This window comes from Macrotis lagotis, chromosome 1, assembly GCF_037893015.1.
Source record: "Macrotis lagotis isolate mMagLag1 chromosome 1, bilby.v1.9.chrom.fasta, whole genome shotgun sequence".
Taxonomy (NCBI): domain Eukaryota; kingdom Metazoa; phylum Chordata; class Mammalia; order Peramelemorphia; family Peramelidae; genus Macrotis; species Macrotis lagotis.
The window spans coordinates 171,476,518-171,494,014 of NC_133658.1; the positions used below are offsets into that span (position 1 = coordinate 171,476,518).

General features: G+C 37.8%; 1 long non-coding RNA gene across 9 annotated transcripts in view; it reads left to right on the forward strand.

Moving 5' to 3' along the window:
- Positions 1-17,497, forward strand: part of LOC141504412 (uncharacterized) — a 135,483-nt gene that overhangs the window by 54,666 nt on the left and 63,320 nt on the right. The window contains exon 2 of one of the 9 annotated variants that reach the window (XR_012473362.1): positions 16,753-16,840. The exons of the other annotated variants lie outside the window; for them this stretch is intronic. This is a non-coding gene — a long non-coding RNA (uncharacterized LOC141504412). The remainder of the gene's footprint in view (positions 1-16,752; positions 16,841-17,497) is intronic. 9 annotated transcript variants of the gene reach the window in all.

Genomic DNA, 17,497 nt, shown 5'->3' on the forward strand with positions numbered 1-17,497 from the left:
AAGGAATGTGCGCCTAACAAGACCTCCTCCTTAATGAACAAGCCCTATACCAAACAGGCACTCTGTTAAAACAGTTAATCTTTAAAACCGTTAATCTTTCTCCATTCTAACTTGTGCTAACAATGACTCTGCCATAAATTCTATGAGGCTAAAACACCTTGGGGTCACAAAACCTCTGAAATTGGTGCCTTCAAGTTAAGATACTATAAATTCCTTAAAGCCTCTTGCTATGACTCTAACCTTGAAATAATGATACCCTGCTCAGGGACACTACCTTAATGTTGCATGTTAAAGCTCTCCTTAGTTCTTCCCTGGCACCACCCTAAACCCTTCCCTCCAGTCCCTTCCAAAATAGATAGCATTCTAGGTTCCCTTTAAAGCTCTATTTTTCTTCTCTAGCAAGGAGTTTTTGCTAGCCCATCTGTCTTTTCCTCTCTTTTCTTAAACTTTACTCTGTTTCCCCCAGCTATCTCCCTATTCTTTGTTTTTTAATCTTTTTTTTACCTTTTTACCTACTTAAAGAACTCCATTAATTTACTTGTAACCTTTTTGCAGTAACCTCTGAATTAAAATTTAAGACTTTTCTTCCATGCCTAGGTCAGAGAGTTGTGTGATTTCTTCACTTATAAATGAACACCTAGTGGCCTTTGCAAATCCTCCCCCACAGTGGTGGGCACCTCTACCTCCTGGGCACCAGTTGTCAAGCCCACAAGTTTACATCTTAGCCTTCCTTTTAAGGCAGAAGCTCTTAAACCATTTTTGTGTCATGCCCCACTTTTGCTGTGGATGGTGAAGCTCACTGACCCTTCTTAGAATAATAGTTTTAATTCACATGAAAGGGAAATTTAAAACTAAATTTTAATTAGTTTAGTGAAAATTAAGATGTATATATTTTTTTCTTCAACCACTCATGGATCAATCAGGTCCATGGACTCCAGTTAAAGACATGCAATAAAATTTCAGTAAGAAATCCACCTTATTGAGATTAGGGGGAAGGATTTCCTGTTGAAGAAGCTTAAAAATGTTTTGGGTATAGTTTTGTTTTGGGTTTGAATTCAGGAAAGGACCAACTCTGACCCAGAAGTATTTAGAGACAGAAAAGGTTTAAGTATTCCTGTGGTTAGAAGAAGATAAGGGAGAGAGAAAGTTCAGATATTTGGGGAAATTGGAAGAAATTGATCCCTGCTACTGCAGCAGCAAGAAGTGTGATCAGAAGATAAACAGTAAGGGAGGGTATAGGGCATGAGAGTTCATTTGGAGGATCACGCTCCCCAAGAGTGGGCTGACTTCTCAAAGGGAGATTACAACTCAACTGAGGAGAGCTTTTAAAAGAGCAGGAAGATGAAGTAATTAAGGATACATAGATGGGAGGGTGGTAAACCAAAGAGCAGAGATGAGGTAATGAAGGATATGGAGATGAGGGACAGTAGCACAAAAACTTAGTCCTTTCAGTTTAGGGCAGGGATCCATTGTTTTATTGTTAGGGGATTGTCTTGTGTCTGGGAAGGGCGGGGATTTACTAAGTCCTTGTTTGGAAGGGGCAACAGTACTGGGGTTCATTGACCTCATCTAGATTGTTTGGATAAGGGGTTGGCGGGGTAGAAGCATATAGGTATGTCAAGGTTAGTGTTAAATGTTAAATGTAAAATATTTGGTCAGTGCAGAGGGAACAGGTTAATTGTAGAACATATTTCCTCTATTATCCTGAGCCTTATTTGTTTTTAGTTCCATTACAGGAATTTTTAAAAAAGTAGTTATTATATAAACAGGGTGAAGAAGTACTGCTCCAATTTCCTGTAGGTTCGTTTTCAGTCTTGGGGGAAAAATATTCTCCTACCTCACTTTGACATGAATGGGGGAAGTCCCCCTTCTAGGCTTTGATTCACAAGATAAAGTGATCCTTGTATTGTGCAATATGAATCCAGAAACCCTTCTCTTCAGGCTACTGGATTTAAAACCCACTTTCTCTGGCCCAGGGAAAGAGGAGATTTCTCCCATAAGGCAGGTTATAAAAGGGGTCAGCTCTGGGTGGGGGGATGCCATGAGTGGCTCACCAAGAATCAGTTTTTGGAATCAGGGCTAATGTTCTTGGCACCAAGAATTTCTAAGGTGAGTACTACTCTGATAAAAGAAATGAAAGCTGTCTCTTCTATTTATTCAGAAGCCTTGAAAGGAAGAAAGCATTTTAACACCTTCATGAGCATAGATAGAGATGGTGATGTTTCCTGAGATTAGGAATAATTGGTTCAAAGCTAGAAACTGGAAATCTGATGAAGGTATACAATAACAATAATAAATTAAGAGCTAATAACATGAATATCCAATAGATGATATATAATATAGATAATAGATATATTAATAACAAATTGCTAGCATTTATAAAGTACTTTACAAATAGTACTTCATTTTATCCTTTTGTCCTCATAATAAACCAACAGGATAAATTCTATTATTGTAAGGTCAAATGTAAAGTCAGAAAGTCTAGTTTAATGAGGACAGCAAAAGAGGTGAATGGAGGGAAATGCAAAACTATTTATTGAAGGAAGGAATAGAGGGTTGTATTTGAGGAAATTCTAGTGTTGGATATTTGGGAAGTACACATTTTATAGAGTATGTGCTATAGGAAAGCAGGGTATTGTTATTTCTATAGGGATTGGGAGTTGTTTGGGGTGTTCAAGGAGGTTTTGGATTATTTGGGGTGTCCATGGAAGTTTTGGATTGTTTGGGGTCTCCATGGAGATTTTGGATTGTTTGGGGTTTCCATGGAGGTTAAGAGTTGATTGGGATTTCTATGGAGGTTAAGATTCATTTTCTCCATTATGTTTTACTCCTCTGGAAGCTCAATTGGGCAATTGGACAAGAGTGAAACCCAAGTCTGGATTCAACAATTATCACTCTTAATTTATAGATGGGGAAATAGAGGCTGAGAAAGTTTAAATAACTTGCTTAGAGACACACAAGAGTGTGAGACAGAATTCAAACTCAGGTCTTACAAATTCCAAGACCAACTTTATACTCCCCTTGCAAGCTAGCTGCCTTTTTCTTTTCTCCCTTGCACATGGTGAGGTGGGACAGGAACTCTGTCATCTGGACATTGTTCAGAAACACTCCTTATTCTTTATTTTTCTGCCCATGCTTTGCTGTTTCTGGAAACACCATAGGAAAATAGAAAGGTGGAATGAAAAAGGATGAAACTCAGAATTTTTGAGCAAGCAGTCTGCTGGTCATCAACAAATATTGTGCAAAGTATTAGTTTGTCCTTTATTTTCCAAGGACTATGACATCATTGCGATGATGCTATGATATGTAAGTGAATCAGATTTGGATGATTGGAGACGGGCCCTGGATCAGTGGGAGACCGTGACCTTTTAAGTTCAAGTCTTTCCCTGGTCTGAGGCAAGATCCAAACATTTTAATTGGTGAGAATTGAGGCAAAGAATGGACTCTTTTGTCTAATAAAACATAGAAAAAAAAAGAAATCAATTTGGGAAGAGGAGACTCAGGGTTTCAGGGCTCAAAGAAAGATCAAGGGCCCAGTCTTCCAGGAGCAGACATTATAATGGAAGGAGACAGCACCTGTAACCAGAAGGCCAGGGTCCCAGGCCTAGAGCTGGAGGGAATGAATGAAGGAATGAATGAAAATACATTAAGTACTGACTTCATGCCAGATATAATAAATACTAAGGATGCAAATAGAAAAAGCAAGACAGTGCCTGTCCTCCAGAGGAGAAGACAAGCCACAAAGTCTGAGTTTAGGGCTCATTCCAGAACCAAGGCCTTTGGCATTAAGAGTTTGTATTATAGTGGGGGTGGAGGAAGGGTTTATCAGGAGTAGTTCTCCTACTCTTCAAGGCAGCACCCCAAAAGGCTATGATTCCCCGAAGTTGCTCTTTCTTGCTATTAACCACCCCAAACAATGGGAGCAGAATTCCCCCTTTGGGTATTTGTCCAAACCTTGTCTTGTCCATGTCCAAGACATCTCTCCTAGCTGACCCTCTGCTTCCAGTCTTCACCCCAGGTCAGACCTTCATCATTACTGACTTGGATTACTGAGGTCTTTTGGTTGATCTCTTGACTCCAGCTGTCCCCCTTCTAGTCCAGTTTCCCCACAACTGCCAAAGGGACTTTTTCACATTCAGGAGTGTGCCAGTAAAACTGGCTTTGGTGGTGGGAGACTATAGATATATGCATGTGTATATGAATACATAAATGCACACATGCGTATGTGCAGGCATGTGCCTATGTGTAGAAACATGTGTGCATGTGTATATATGTAGACAGAAAGGAGAGGTGTAGATATATATATATGATATTTTAAGAATACAGAGGCATATTGATAGCTACCTATGTATATATAATACTTTAAGTGCATAGACATATAGATATATATAGATATAAAGATAGCTATAGAAATATAACTAGATATATATGTACATAGACATAAATTTAATAGACAGGCATAGATATATGGATATATTTTATTTATAGATATGTATAGTGACAATTATTATAAGTTTTGGCTCTAATAAAGAATTAAAGTACATATGTTAACCCCCAGAGTTTGGTCTTAAGAAAGCACAGAGATCTAGTTAACATTATATGTTTAATAATTCTTTTAAGCTCTGTGGTCAAAATGCATATATATGGGGGAAGGTGTCTGGCTATGAACTGGATCCCCAGAGCGAAAAATTGGGACACACATTATTAATAGGATCAAAGAATGACTAGCAGCAGCCAGTGAAGTCACAGCCCGTGTTATAATTCCTTTCTCCACTTTCAGGATGTTTGACTCATGACGTGTCATCACCCACTTGTGGGGCAAGAATGTTTTTATCTTAATTTCAGATATCTGGGCCTTAGCAGTCACCGATTCCCATAAGAATGAGATTCTCTCTCCCCTTCTAGGATGTTTGTGTCATGACTGTTGATACAGTGGTGGGTTTTATGGTTGTTAACAGACAGATAAACAGGCAAGCTTCTTGTTTCCTAAAGAGGAAGTTGACATCTTTACACTCAGATTAGAAGGAGAGAAGTAGACTTTGATAAGAAATAAAAGCTTAAAACATGCATACACACATCTATTATATATATAAAATTCACTGTTCACAACAGAGAGATCTCTTTCTACAGAGATATCTCTTTACACACACACACACACAGAGTACACTTTCAAATTTAATCTGCATTATTAACATTTTCTCCATCACTTTCTCAAATCTGGACAATCAACAAAACAATAACTCAAGCCCAGTTTGGCAGTGTTTGGCAATTTCCAACATGTAATTTGCACCCAGTGAAAACTGAACACAGATTTTGTATGAGCAGGTTGGAACCAGCTCCAATTCACCTCTGCCTGTAAGCCCAGGTTAGACTGTGGCACTCCTCTTCTCAAGAAGCTTCCCTATTAGCTCTAGGATCAAACAAACTCTTCTTGTCTCTTCTTTTCTTTCCAGCTTTATATATTATACATCCCCTCCATGGACTAGTGATACAAAGGCAGAAACTAGTGTTGCAGTCCTCAAAAGTCTTATATTCTAATGAGGGAGACAACATCTAAAATGACTAATGTAAATATAAAATATATACAAAGAAGGTGGAAGGTAACATGAGAGTTCAGGTAGTCCAACTCCACTGTTAGAGAGGTAAAGTTTCTTGCTCAAGATCACATAACTAGTTAGTCACAGAATTAGGACCAAAAGCCAGATCTTCTAATATGCTATTTTACTATTTGCTTATAGTTCAGGAAAAAAGTTAACAAAGGTTGAAACTGTACAAATTAACAATTAACAATTTAACAAATAAAAATTTTGTTAACAAATTAAAAAATAATACTCTATGAGTTTAAATTAGAACCTGTGATATTGTGATTTTGTCCTGGTCTTTGAATCTGGGAAGAGACCTTGGCAACTGTGTGGGGCATGAAATCAGAAAAACCTGAGTTCAAATCCAGCAGTCTGTCTCTTCTGTAAAAATTAGATTAATAATAGGATTTATCTCTCAGGATAGTTGTGATGATCAAATAAGATATTATTTGTAAGATTCTTTGCAAACTGATAATTAAAAACTAGCTATTATTGTAGTTTTATTTTTTTGGGGGGGGGAGCAATTGGGAATAAGAATCTTGCAGGGTTACATTTCTAGTAAGTGTCTGAGACTGAATTTTCATCCAGGGTAGGCACTCTATCTACTGTACAACCTGGCTGCCCCTACTGCAGTTGTTTTTATAGAAAATAAATATTAACTAGATGACCCTGGGGAAGTCACATGACCTGCATAAGCTTCAATTTCCTTACCAATAAAATAGAAATCATAATACTTAATGGTTCTTGGGAGAATCAAATGAGATAAATGCCAATTGTTATAGGTTGTTATTCTCATTATCAGCTATCTCTGGTATCTCTCCCTATTACACACAATTGGCTTGCAAAGGTTGTTGTGAAGATGGCATTCCTCTCCCTTTCCAGTGTTCTAGATTATTTAACAATGTTTGTTTAGTTGAATTCAGTAATTTTCTATAACTTGATAGGTGGGCCATGGCAGACTTTTCATCATTCATTCTTCCCAGTTTACAATGGCATGGTGGAGCTAGAAAGGAAACCAAAGCTCAGACAGTTAAATGGTTTGTTCAGATCATGTTTTTACTCCCTAGGAAATGGCAGAGAGAGGATTTGACCCCAGGACTTCTCTAAATCTAGCTCTTTCTACTATACTACATTACTATTTTGCAGACTAATTTGGTGTATGTTTGTGTGTGTGACAATTTATGTTTTAGATAATGTTTCCATAGAGTAGAAATCACATCCTTTTCATTTGCTCAAATAACATTCAACACAAAAGGTAGTACATACAGATCTTAATAAGCAGTTTCATGAGTTGCTGTGGCCAAAGAATTCATCATCTAGTGGCTGACTTGCTGTTAATGATTCCTTCTTTGTAACTGGGTTGGTTCTTGGACAATAGATAATCTATCGTTGGGTTCATGCTCACAGCCACTGATCATATTGGCAATTAGGAGAAGCAGCAAGAATCAAACAGAGCAAACAGCTACTTGTGCCCTCAAAGCAACTTTGAAATTCATGATGTGAACAAAATAAAAGAAACAAGTCAAATTCAGTAGACTGGGTGGAAGGATTGTTTGTTAAAATGGCTTCTACACTGCCGGAGTGCATGTATTAAATGCTTTTGTGACTCTTTTAAATTTCAGTGTCCTTGAACAGAATCACCCTGCCCTAGTTACAGTTCTCACTATACCTGAGGCCCTTCCAGCACAGCAGTATCTGCCAAAGTTTCATGCTCTGCTGGGGCAACTTTCAAAAAATCCAAGTGATCTCTGTGTCATAATGAAGCTTCAGACTATCTGGCATGCTCATTTGGCAGACTAAAAATCTTAATCTTAGGGATATAGAGCTTGTTGAGTGCCAAGCTCTTCCTTGTTTAATAAACAGTATATGCCTAATAACTAGATTTGGATAATAATGGTGAGAGTGTTGATCACAGCTTAGATTTTGAGATATTTTGGTTATCCAGGCACTTCCCTAATGCCAAAAAGTACTAGGAATATTTACTTATATGTGTTCTTTCTTGTACCCGAGCTTTCCTTTGAGAAGTGGGGAAGCCTTTTTGATTATAGGAAAATAAGACTTTTCACTTTTCTAAGGGAATAGAGATTTTTAATTGAGTCTATCAATCAAAACACCCCAACCTAGACAAATGGAATCCTGGGAAAGATCTTAATTTAGAAAGGCCAAGGTCATTGCTGCATCCTGGACCATAGCCAGTTGTCTTGACTTTTGTCTTTCTACTGGACTTTGATGACTCTGGAGGAGAGAGTGAGGCTGTTGACTTTGCCCAGCTCTGCCTCACTTAAATCTAATTCATCCATCACCCTTGTGATACCATATGAACAGTAACAACAACCAAAGGTAAGTGATAAGACACCATATTCTGTACATTTATCAGGTGAGACTGGGTCTTGGTTGTTCACTTAGTGTGAAAAGCATGTCCCTCAGATGATAGGAAATCTGTCTTGGTGAGGGGGACTTGAGTTTATATGAGATTAGGAAATAGTTGGAATCTGAGTTTCAAGTATCTTACTCTGGAGAGGGAAGTGAGCTGCACCTGAGAAGGAAATACTTGGGGAGGGAATCTAGTTGGGGAAGGAAGGTGCCTTGGCTTTAGCCTACATCTCTTCCCTATTCTCATCCTTCTGGTTACAAAGAGCTTCAGAGTAGAAGGAGCAGCCACTAGCTGTAGCCGCTATGACCCTGTGGGAGCCAAGTGGAAGTTGTGATGACTGCCTCAGAGCTTGTGCTAGACCAACAAGGACAAACTCTGTGTCCGGTGAGAGGCTGGAAGTTAGAGATAGGACATGGGAAGTCTGCAGCAGAGACATAGGGGGAAGTTAGAATTTGGAAGGGAAGCAAATGGGCGGCAGCATCTGAAGAGAGGGGCACATGGATGACCAGGTGGCTGCCCCAAACAGGCAGCTATTCAGTAAAACAGACATATGGAGCAGCCGTGGAAACAGTGGGTGTTGTCCCAGAGATTCCAGAAGTTCTCTACTATCTCTAGTGAGTGACTGAGGCATCTTCCTTTTTGTGCTGGGATATAGAAGAATTAATTGGGAGGTGGCAAAACTGCTCAGGTATATAAAATATCGGGGTGGGTGGGCAGGAGCAGCATAACCTAGAAGGACCTAGGGGGCCTAGTTCAAACCCCGGGTCTGATATTCAATCCCTGTGTGATGATTTTGGCCTGTTTCCCATTAAACGAAAGGATGAGGTGTGATGCCCCTAAGGAATCTTTTCTAGTTTACTCAGTTGTAAAAAAAAGAAAGTTGGACTAAATTAGAGTCCTCAAATAATCCACTGAGGATTTACAGGACCCACAACATTCCCAAATGCTGCTGAAACAAGATTAAAATATAACTGGGAAATATTTAACAAAATGAAATAAAAATACAATAAAACACCTATAATATTGATATGTAGTTTTTCTAAGTCAATATGTGACCCTTGGAGATCTTAACTTAAAGTTTAGCGGTCCCTGTTTCTGAGTTTGGACCACTAGGACTAACAAGATCCAAGGTCTTTTTTTTTTTTTTGATGTCTTTTCTAGCTCAAAATCCATGAAACTATGAATTCACTCACCTTTCTCTGTTCCTGGAGATCTGGGAGAAGGTAATCTTGGAAAATGAATGGGAGTGGATCATAGATTTAGAATGGGAACCTCTTTATTTTTAAGGAAAAGTAAACAGATCCCCCTAAAGGTAGAATGACCTATCCAAGATCACAAAAAATCTGGGATTTGAATAGCCAGTCTCAAGGTCTTTTCTCTCTACTTCAATGCCTTTGTACTTGCTATCTCTTTTACTTTCTTACGACTTATCTTGTATTCCATTTTAAGTAAGAATTCTCTTTTTTAATTGCTAAGAAGTCATGTGATTAACTCTGGTTGCTTGGGATATCCAGAGAAAAAAGATTCATCAGTAATAGTTTTGTATACACAAGGGGCCTATAGATGTTCTGAATGACTAGGTGGTGCAATGAATAGTGTGGCAGACCTGGGGAGAAGATTCATCTACATGAGTTCAAATCCATCTGTCTTCTACTAACTGTGTGACCCTGGACAAATCACTTAACTTTGTCTCAGTTTCCTTCTCTGTAAAATGATCTGGAGAAGGAAATGTCAAGCCACATCAGAGTCTTATTCAATACACCCCAAGAGGAATAACAAAGAGTAGGAGACCACTCAACAACAACAGATATTCTAAGCACCTGAATATAGCTACATAAAATCATTCTCACTTCAAATGCACTTTGCACTAGCCAAATTGGATTGCTGTCACCTGAATTCAATATACCCACCTCTCCTGTCTTTGTGGAAGTCTTCCTTCAAAGCTTACCTAAGGGACCTCCTTCACATCCCTGGATTCCCCTTTCCCTCCCACCCCCACCTCTCGACTAAAAGTGTAGTCTTCCTCATTACGATTTCCCAGAGTACTTGGACTGAAACTCTCCTAGGTTCTAGAGTTAGAAGAGTTATACTCCAGTCTTGGAAACAGTTGAGCCCTTTCTGAAGTGGTACAAGAAGTGACACAGAAAAAGGAATAGGTATTTTGGGTTGGATTCAAAATAGCAGGATAACACAAAACCTTAGATAAATAACAATAGTTTCAATAATTTAGATAGTACTTTAAGGTTGCTAAGCCTTTTACCAATATTATCTTAATAGATCTCACAACAGCTTATCATTCCTATTTTGCATTTAGGGAAACTGAGGTAGACATAGAGTGACTTGCCCACAGTGACACAGACAGCAAGTGTCTGGAAGCTGGATTTGAATTCAGGTCTTCCTGGCTCCAGGTCCAGGAATAAAAATAAAGAAGGCATAATAAGCTAGGAAATAAAGCCAGAGACCTCAGGGCTACTTTATGAAAATACCAAGAAGATGAGCTTTTAGTTCATCCTTTTGCAAAAATCACAATGGGGAGGGACTCTCCCAAAGGTCCTGGCGATTAGCCAGGTGACACCTCCGCCTCTTAATTAAGAGTTCTAAGGAGCTTGTTCTTGCCTTTGTCCTCAGTGTAGTTGCTCTCTGAGGAGGAAGAATCCTTTTCTCACAAAGACCAGAGGGACTGCAAACATCATCAGCTCTATGAGACCCAGAGGTTTTCAGACTGGCCAGATTTCACAAGCAGCAGATTCTCAAAGAAATAAGCTCCTAACCTGGGCCAACCCTGGAAAAAATTATGGAATGGTCACAGTGTCCCTTGAGTCTTCTGGAGCCAAATCTGAGTACCATTTCTTCCCCTTCACTTTCCCTGTTAAGTGGACCTGGGCTCTTAGGTGGCTTTTCTGCCTCCCACAAAGTAAGAATGGGGAGGGATGTTGAGAGGCCATCTATTAGAATCTGTGACTGAACAAGGATAACAAACTCATTTTTAGAACAGCTCTAAAAATCACAAAGCACTTTCTTCATGACATCCCTGTGAGGTAATATTATCTTATCCTTTTTTAAAAAATAGGATCTTAATGATCAGGTTCTAAAGCATTATTATCCCTATTTTGCAGGTTAAGAAATTGAGTTTTGTTAAGTGATTTGCTTATAATCACACAGATAATAATAATGATGCTGCTGCTGCTAGTAAATAATAATGATAAATAATAACAGAAATAATAATAATTCTGAAGTGGAATCCAAAGCCAGATCTCCTAATGCCTAAGCCCAACACACTACTTTTGTAAGCCCAGTCAGTGTCTACCTTTAATGCCACGCATTCATTTCTCCCAATTTTGGGATTATACTTCCTCAGCTTGGCACTCACACTTATGAGCTGAGTCCTCTAAAGAGCAGCTGCTACTCTCAGGTGTTCAAGACACTCTTCTAAAACTATGAGTTTTAACAACCAATTTGTAGACAATTAGCTGAAAGCAAAGATATTTACTAAATAAGAACATAATTTCAAAATATTCCTCTTAAGATTGTAAGCTCCTTGAGGGCAGAGTCTGTTCTATCTCTTTTTGTATCCCCCTAAGGCTTAACTTAGCACAGGAACTAGTACAGGGTAGGTGCTTGCTTTAGGTTCACTCCCACAAATACATACATTTTCTGTGGGAAGAAAGGTCACAGACTCATGCACAGATTTTGAGAGGAATCAGAATTTCAGTGAGGGGAGGAATGCTGGTTGAATTGACTTTATTGGTGCCTCAGTTTCTCTACCTGCAAAATGAATATGGGAGTTAGATGAAGTGATCTCTAAATTCCCTTCTGGCTCTCTGATTCTTTGATTCTATATTTCTAGGCTAAGGGCAGCTCTACTCTCAAATCTGGAGTATTCCGCAGCCTTGCCACTCAGCAACTGAAAAGCTGAAGCTATGGAAAATGTGATTCCTTCCATCAATTTCTCCTGTGCTAAGTGAACCCAAGGATCCTGGGCCACTTAGGGAAGGGAGAAAATTGAACCAAGAAATGCTCCTATGACAACTCATTCTGTCCCTTACTCAGACACAACATATCTTGTCTGGAGCTCTGTCCTTGACTTTCAAGTTCAAAGATAATCTGCACTATTTACTTGACTGTCTCCTGACAGGGCTGTGGTGTCACCCACAGTGAAAGGAGCTCTGTAGGCTGTCTGGAAAAATCAACCAGGTTTCAGACATAACAATTTGGTTACTAAAAGAGAAAATCTGTGAATGCTACCATTGCGGAAAGTAAGGGACCCAGTCTTTGGAACTATTATTAGTGTTTACAGATGTTAAAGCTTGCATTAAAGCAATCTTTGGTTTTGAGTGGTTTCCCAGAAGGACCAAAATGTAGCCAGAGATGAAACTTTATAAAATTCTCCTCTCACTAGGAGAAGATGGATTCTCTCCCTGATTCCATGAGAACTAGTAGGCCCAGGAGGAAATTAGATTAAAAATACAATAATTCAACTGACTATATGCAGAATGTATTGTATCAAACTCTGGGGATACAAAAAAAATCTATCTTTGTCTTTAAGGAGTTTACATTGAGGTAGGATGATATATCATTAAAATAGATAAGTAAATAAAATCAAATTTGAGGAGAGAGTAAACACTTTTAGTCTGTCAGGGTTTCCTGTAGGAGGTAAGATATGAGCTAATTTAACCTTTTAAAAAATCAATAATATTTCATCACCCCAATTACATGTAAAGATAGTTTTCAATATTCATTTTTGTAAAATTTTGAGCTCCAAATTTTTCTCCCTCTTTCCCTTCCCTCCCTCCTCTTCCAGATCAACAATTTGATATAAGTTACCAATGAATAATCATGTTAAACAAATCTCCATATTAGTCATGTTGTGAAGGAAGAATCAGAACAAAGGAGAAAACCACAGGAAAGGGAAAAAAACAAGTAAAAAAGAGGATGCTTTGACCTACATTCAGACTACATAATTCTCTGGCTATGGATGACATTTTCTATTGCAAGTCTTTTAGAATTAACTTTGATCACTGCATTGCTGAGAAGAGCTAAATCTATCATAATTGATCACATAATGTTTCTGTTAATCTGTATAATGTTCTCCTGGTTCTGCTCACTTCACTCAGCATCAGTTGATGTTGTCTTTCCAGGTTTTTTGAAATCAGCTTGCTCACCATTTCTTATAGAATAGTATTCTATTACATACATATACTACAGTTTGTTCAACTATTCCTCATTTGAGGGACATCCCCTCAATTTCCCATTGTTTGTCACCACTATAAATGTTTTTATATATATGACACCTTTTCCCTTTTTTATGATTTCTTTGGGATACAGCCTAGCTGTGGTATTGCAGCATCAAAGGGTTTGCACAAATTTATAGCTCTTTGGGCATAGTTCCAAATCTGAGCTAATTGATTCTTTTTAAAAAATTAAATATTTTATTTATTTTTCCAACAACATGCAATGGTAGTTATCAATGACCACTTTTTTGCAGTTTTAAGTTATCCGTTTTTCTCCCTCCTTTCCTCCCCTCTCCCCCAACAGAAAGCAATCTAATATAGAACTAATTTATTTTTTTAATTTTAGAAAGCTTTTGTTTATTTTGAGTTTTATAATTTTTCTTCCAATCTTGCTTCCCTCCCCCCCACCCCCACAGAAGGCACTTTGCTAGTCTTTATATTATTCTCATAGTATGGATTGATCTAAGTTGAATGTGATGAGAGAGAAATCATATCCTTTTTCTTTTTTTTTTAAGGTTTTTGCAAGGCAAATAAGGTTAAGTGACTTGCCCAAGGCCACACAGCTAGGTAATTATTAAATGTCTGGGACCAGATTTGAACCCAGGTACTCCTGACTCCAGGGCCGGTGCTTTATCCACTGTGCCACCTAGCCACTCCGAGAAATCATATCCTTAAGGAAGAAACATATAGTATGTGATACAGCAGAATTACATAATAAGATGACATTTTTTAAAATCAATGGTTAATAGTCTTTGGTCTTTGTTCAAACTCCACAAATTCTTTCTCAGGATACAGATGGCATTCTCCATTGCAGATATCCTAAGATTGTGCCTGATTATTGCCCTGTTGGTATGAGCAAGTCCATTAAGTTTGATCATCACCCCCATATTGCTGTTAGGGTGTACAATGTTTTTTTTGGTTCTGCTCATCTCACTCAGCATCAGTTTATACAAATCCCTCCAGGCTTCCCTGAATTCCCATCCCTCCTGGTTTCTAATAGAACAATAATGTTCCATCACATACATATACCACAGTTTGCTAAGCCATTCCCCAATTGAAGGACATTCCCTCAGTTTCCATTTCTTTGCCACCACAAACAGAGCTGCTATGAACATTTTTGTACAGGTGATGCTTTTACCCTTTTTCATAATCTCTTCAGGGTATAGACCCAGTAGTGGTATTGCTAGATCAAAGGGTATGCACATTTTTGTTGCCTTTTGGGCATAATTCCAAATTACTCTCAGAAAGGTTAGATGAATTCACAGCTCCATCAACAATGTATTAGTGTCCCAGATTTCCCACATCCCTTCCCACATTGATCATTATCCTTTCTGGTCATATTGGCCAATCTGAGAGGTGTGAGGTGGTACCTCAGAGATGTTTTAATTTGCATTTCTCTAATAATTAATGAGTTAGAGCAATTTTCATATAACTATGGATTGCTTTGATGTCCTCATATATAAGTTGCCTTTGCATATCCTTTGACCATTTGTCGATTGGGAATGACTTGTCTTTTTTAAAAAAAAATTTGACTCAGTTCTCTGTGTATTTTAGAGATGAATGCTTTGTCAGAAATACTAGTTGCAAAAATTGTTTCCCAAATTACTACATTTCTTTTGATCTTGGTTACAGTGGTTTTGTCTGTGCAAAAGCTTTTTAATTTAATGTAATCAAAATTATCTAGTTTATTTTTAATGATCTTCTCCATCTCTTCCTTGGTCATAAACTACTTCCCTTTCCATAGATCTGGCAGGAAAACTACTCCTTGATCTTCTGGTTTGCTTATAATATTGTTTTTTAGTCAAAATCCTGTATCCATTTTGATCTTATTTTGGTATAGGGTGTGAGGTGTTGAGCTAATCCAAATTTCTTCCATATTAGCTTCCAATTTTCCCAACAGTTTTTATCTGAGAGAGTTTTTAAACCAATAGTTGGACTCTTTGGGTTTATCAAACAGCAGATTACTATAATCATTTCCTGCTATTGCACCCTATTCCACTGATCCACCACTCTATTTCTTAGCCAATACTAGACAGTTTTGATGACTGCTGCTTTATAATATAATTTTAGATCTGGTAGGGCTAAGCCACCCTCTTTTGTACTTTTTAAATTAAATCCTTGGAGATTCTCAACTTTTTATTTCTCCATATGAATTTACTTACAATTTTTTCTAACTCATTAAAATAATTTTTTGGAATTTTGATTGGTAGGGCACTAAACAAGTAGTTTAATTTTGGTAGAATTGTCATTTTTATTATATTTGCTCAGCCTATCCATGAGCAGTTGATATTTGCTCAGTTATTTAAGTCTGGTTTTATTTGTGTGAGAAGTGTTTTGTAATAGTTTTCAAGAAGTTTCTGAGTCTGCCTTGATAGGTAGACTCCCAGGTATTTTATATTGTCTGGAACTAATTGATTTTTAAAGGAAGCTAAAGATACTAATAAATAGAGGTGAGGAAAGTAGGGAATGCATCCAGCATTAAGGAGATGGGGGGGGTCGAAAGATCTGGGCAAAGATATGGAGTGAGGAGGTGGACTATGGAATTTGGGACCCAATAAATAGTCTTGTTTGACTTCAAAGATGGTTACCAGAGAGGAAATAATGTATAATGAGCATAGAAAGTTAGGGGGAATTAAGGATGTGAATGCTTTCAAAGAGAAACAAAAGAAATTGTATTTTCTTTCCTAGAAACAATGAGGAATATGACAATAGTTAGCATTTACATGATGCTTTAAGTTTTGCAAAACACTTTACAATTTTTTTTGTAAAACTCTTTTGATTCTCACAACAACCCTGGGTGAAAGGTGTTATTATTATTATTATCATCCTCATTCTGTTGATGGTAGAAACTGAGGCAGGGAGAGATTAACTTACTTGCCAGAGTCAAGTAGTTAGGTAGTATCTGAGGCTGGATTTGAACTCAGGTCCTCCTGAACACTATCCACTGGGACACCTAGCCGTCCCTTGAACACCTTCTTGAAATTATACTTAAGTAATTCTTTGGAGCTCTGTCATTTCTTCTCCCTTTGCCTCTTGCTTCCTGAGTGACCTGGGGAAAGTCATGTATGGACCTCAGTTTCCTCAACTATAAAACAGAAGGTAGAGGCAGACTCAATAACCTCTGTATTTTCCAATTCTAAACCTGGGATCCTGTGGTATCTTAATGCGTCATATTCTAACATAGGGAGAACCTCTGAAGTGGTCACTTCTCTGAACCCAGTACAGAGCTGTTTTTTGTCTTGAGTTCTTCTGGTAGAGTTCTGGTGAAGCCTATGGACTCCTCAGAACAGTTTTTAAATGCATAAAATAAAACACAGGTCATTAAAAAAGAAGCCAGATGAAAGAAAATTCTGAAAATCACATGGCAGGATAAGATACCAGACTGAGATCCTTTCTTGGACTGCCAAGAATTCAAACTCTACTACAGTAAGATGGGCTGACCACACTGTTCGAATGCCAAATGTAGACTTGCCAAAAAGACCATTTTATGGAGAACTCACAGGGCAAACGCTTAGATGGTGGACAGAAAAAGTGATACAAAGACACTCTCATGATCTCTCTTAAGAACTCGGGAATTGATTGAGTCGCATGGGAGGCACTGGCATGGGACTGCCCAGCATATCATACCCTCATCAGAGAAGGTGATGGACTCTGTAAGTAAAGCAGAATTGAAATTGTTCAAAAGAAATGAGAGATGGACAAATTTAGAGAACCTACCCTAAATATTCACATGGTCTATTTGTGCCGAACTTGTGGTAGAGTATTCTGAATTTACATTATTCTAATCGGATACACTGTAACTTGACTTTAACATAGTGATGTCATTTTGGTCCACTTCGAGAATAGGGGACAACAACCAACCATCAATAAAACTATACCATGATCAACTCTGAATGGTTTAGCTGTTCTTAGCAATACAATGGTCCTAGACAAATCTGAAGGACTTACCATGACAATTATTATCTACTTCTAGAGAAAGAACTGATGGAGTCTTAATCAAGATCAAAACATGCTTTTAAAACTTTATTGCATTTTTTTGGTTTGGTTTTTGGCCTATGCTTTATTTTACATTACTAATAGGAAAATATGTTTTGCAGGACTGTGCATGCATAACCTAAATTAAATGGCTTGTCTTCTTAATTGGGGCAAGGGAGGGAGGAAGAGAATTTAGAATTCAAAATTAAAAAAAATAAAGTTGTTTTACACATAATTGGGAAAAAATAAAATATTAAAAAATAAAAACAGGACAAAAGAAATATAGTTATCAACATTTTTTAAAAGTTTCTTGACAAAAAACAAAAAAAAAAGTT